Source organism: Olea europaea, chromosome 11 (genome assembly GCF_002742605.1).
Source record: "Olea europaea var. sylvestris chromosome 11, O_europaea_v1, whole genome shotgun sequence".
Taxonomy (NCBI): Eukaryota; Viridiplantae; Streptophyta; class Magnoliopsida; order Lamiales; family Oleaceae; genus Olea; species Olea europaea.
Window position 1 is genome coordinate 11,720,521 of NC_036247.1, and position 4,214 is coordinate 11,724,734.

Genomic DNA, 4,214 nt, shown 5'->3' on the forward strand with positions numbered 1-4,214 from the left:
CTTCATTTCATTTTTCTCCTCTACGCTGATTACATTGGAGGTGAGATATTCTTTATCAAAGAAACCCTTGGGAAAATAATCACCCAGGGTTGGTAGTCTAGGAAGAACGCGTGGAACTGCTTCTCTCCCGATTGACTTAGTAGGTATTCTTGGCTTGGTTTCAGGCTTTTTTCCTCGATTGTTCTTTGGTCTTGATTTCTTGTCACAAACATTAGAACTTGGGAGTTGTGGAGCCTTTCGAAGACGTCTTTTCACAAGTGTCCATGCCCCCTGATCTTCTTCTAATGTTTCCTTTTTATTGGGTGGAATTTTTGTTCCCAATCCCTCCAACTCTGTTCCTGCAAGAGGTGTAGAATGTAATATTTTACCTATTTTATTTGGCATTCGATATTTCTCTTTCTTCTTTATGAAGGTGGACCAGTCGCCATCGATCTCGTCTTTAGATTCTGAGTTAGAATCCCAAACATCCAAGTCGCCCGTCATAATTTCATAAAAGGTTAGACGATTGGGTGCATTTGGTCCATCCATCCCTGGATAGATGTAACCGATAGTGATTTCTTTGTCTACCTCAAACTTCACTAGGATAGCTCCTTTCGAAAGTTGAGGTCCAAACTTCTTAACTGAGGATTTACAGGTATCGCGTATACCAAAAAAATGTTTGTTTCTTCTCTGCAATGGAAATTGGATCAAATGATCCAAACGAAACCATCGAGCAGACGGCTATTGGATTCTCTCCGATTTCAAGTTTGATCTTATTTTATTTGTCCAAACGAATAATGAGATCTTTCGAGACGAAGCATTTTTCCATGGGTGGCTAATGATTCTGTGAGATTTACAGTATTTAGGATGATCGATCTTACCAGCTTCCTCGGGTCTTTTTGGTACTGGAAGTTCGATTATCTTCTGTTCAATGAGCTGATCTAGAATTTCGAAAACTTCAGAATCTGAGAATGGGTACTCCTTTCCTTCAAGTTCTTTTAGAGTCACATGACCTCTACTTTGGACTTGTTCTCTGTTAGGTCTGAATTTTGGCTTTGGTTTTGGGTTCAAACTTGACCCCTGGAAGGCTATCTTTGCAGGAGCAATAGAAATCACCATAGCTTCTTTGGACTTACTTGCCTTGGCGTCTTTCCTTATCTCTTTCTTAGGACCTTTCTTGTCATGTGGATCACTTGGTAAGTAACTTCCATACCTTGCAATTTGGAGCTCCAAGTCATGAGCACGTGTTGTCAATTCTTCGAATGAGTGAGGCATGTTTGCTTGGAGATTATAGAGTAATCCCCAATGCATGCCTTGTACACACATGTCGATGGAAGATGCTTCGCTTATTCGTTCTTTAAAATTAAGCACGAGGTTCTTCCCGCGTTTAATGTATTCCACAACGGGCTCTTCCTTGCTTTGTTTTGTTCGAGCAAGTTCTGGAAGGCTGACAATTCATTGGGTGCTGCAGAAACGTGTTAGGAACTCTCGCTCAAGCTGATCCCAACCGTCAATTGACCCTGCCGGTAAGTCCGTGTACTATTCAAATTCAGAACCTTTGAGGGAGCATATGAACTGCTTCACCATAGTGTCACTGCAAGTACCCGCATTATTACAAGTCTCAATAAAATGGGCAACATGTTGCTTTGGATTGGCTTTTCCATCAAAACATTGAAATTTTGGAAGTTGATAACCGAATGACATCTTTATTTCGTCGATTCGACGACTATAGGGCTTGTCATACACCAGTGAAGATTGTAATGAACCACCATACTGGGCACGAATGGTGTCTACAACCATATGTTGAAGTTGTTGAACGGACAGAGAGCCAACAGAGAGTTGAGTGGTGTCACGCAACACATTTTGAACAACTGTCCGATCATGCATATCTTGTTTTTGTTGGCGCTCTTGGACTTCTAACTCTTTGGCCTTGGAAGATCCTGAATTTTCCCAATCTTCTTTAGTCGATGGATTTTGCGACTCTAGCCTATATGTGAGTGCAACAATCTGTACATCTTTGTCTTCCAATCACTTTGTTAATTGTTTAATGGCTAAAGCCATTTGTTGAATTCGGTCATTTGATCCTGATGCTGCTTTTGTGACCATCACTGACTTAAGTGATCCTTCAGATGAGACACCATCTTCCCACTTTTGCTGAGAAGTGGCATGAAGGGATCCAAACAAGGATCTACCACTGCAAATGGAGCCTGAACGAGAACTTTTCGCTGAACTCATGGTTTTTTCTATTGAATGAGAGTTTGGCTTTTTGAAGGCAATTTTCACTTTACCTTTGTTGGAGAACTTCTTCAACGGTGTGACCAGTTGAGTTTTCCCAGTTTTTGTTTGGGCCCTGGTCGCATGGAAGAGCTCGGCAAGTGTCTCTTCAAGATGAGTCATAGTTTGTTTCACCTTTTCGCCTGCCATTGCTAATGTAGTAGTTGAAATTTGAAGATTTTGAAATCAAAAGATGAGAGGACGAGAAGGTCCCACAGGGCCTGCCAAGAAATTTGTAGAGAGAAATCTCATGTATTAAAATACAGAAATGATTACAAATTGTATCTTGATAAATACAAGTGATATTGACCTTCTTGTAATTGCAAAATCCTCTGATTAAAGATCTGAATATTTGAAAACGAGGGGCCACGTGGCTTGAATCCTAGTCTTCAATAATTTGTTGAAAATTTGATTTGTTTATTTATTTAAAATGTGGTATGGGCTTTTGGGTTTTTATGAACTTTAGTAGACTTAAGACTTAATTGGGCTAATAATTTAAATCGACCCAATCCATTTTATTTTATTATTTTTTTATGTCTATAGACCCTGAGCAAAGAATCCAACCACAAAATTTCGTTGATTTGGTTGCAAATTCTGTGCCAGAGTCATGCATTACTTCGGATGATGAGATGCCATAAAAAGAAGATTTTTTTTAGGACTCACGGGATTAGAAATAAGTGTTATTTATTTACTTAGGAAAAGTTTAATTGTTTATTTATTTATTTGATTTTGAAGAGCAAGTTACTATATGTAAGGATTTGGAAATTTATATTTTAAAGTTCTTCAAAAGATTATTAATAATATTAGGTTGTTTTATCGAATATTCCTAAATTAAAATTTTATTTGTGTTAAGAAAATGTCGAGACAACAACAAAATCAAGCTACGATCATCAGGGATTTACTAAAGGTGATACAAGATTTGGGTAGGCAACAAGCGTAGACTGGTCCCATAGTGCAAACAACATTAGCTCAATTGTGGAATAGTTCCGTCGCTACAAAGCCCCAACTTTCGATGGCAAGGCAGACCCACTAGCAGCTAAAGAATGGAAAAGAGAAATGTAGCGAATTTTCAAACATCTATCTTGCACAGATGCTCAAAAGGTGTTATGTGCAGAATTCATGTTGGTTGACACTGCAGGCCACTAGTTGGAGTCAGCATTTCGCACTAAAACAGAAGCACAACAACGTGCTCTGACGTGGACATAATTTAAGGATGAAGTAATGAGAAAATACTTCTCCCAAGTTTTGAGAGATTAAAAGGAGACAGAATTCCTTCAACTTAAACAGGGAAAAATGAAGCTTGAGGATTATGAGAGAAAATTCGAACAACTCTCAAGGTATGCACCACACCTAGTGGGCACTGAGGCAAAGAAAGCAAGGAGGTTCGAACTAGGATTGTATCCTGAGATTGGTGGAATACTGGTATCCCACCAATTCACCACTTATAGCCGAGTATTGCAGATTGCCTAAGCAATCTCAAATAGGTTGAAAATTGACTAAACTCCCTAGCAAGGGGCTGAGTCTTCAGGAAAGAGGAAATGGAATGGGTCCAACGAAGAGAAATGAGAAGGACATAACAAGAACGTTAACTTCATATCAAGTTTTGGACAAGTTGTTCCACCCTATCCAAAGTGCAACAAAATGCATAGGGGTGAATGTTTGGGAAGCATGTGTGCTATCGATGCGGTAAAATAGGGCATATTTTCAAAAGCTGCAAAGAAGGCCCTTCGAAAAAGAATGACAAGCAAAATAGGGCATATTTTCAAAAACTGAAAAGAAGACCCTTCGAAGAAGAATGACGAGCCAGAAAAGAAAAGAAAGGCCCGAGTTTTCGCTTTAGCCTAGGGACAGGCTACGGAAGACCCAAATGCAGGTAATTTCGAGGACGAAATTCTTTTGAGGAGGGGAGATTGTAACCTCCCGAAAAATTTTAGAATAAAATTTATTTATTTTACATGTTA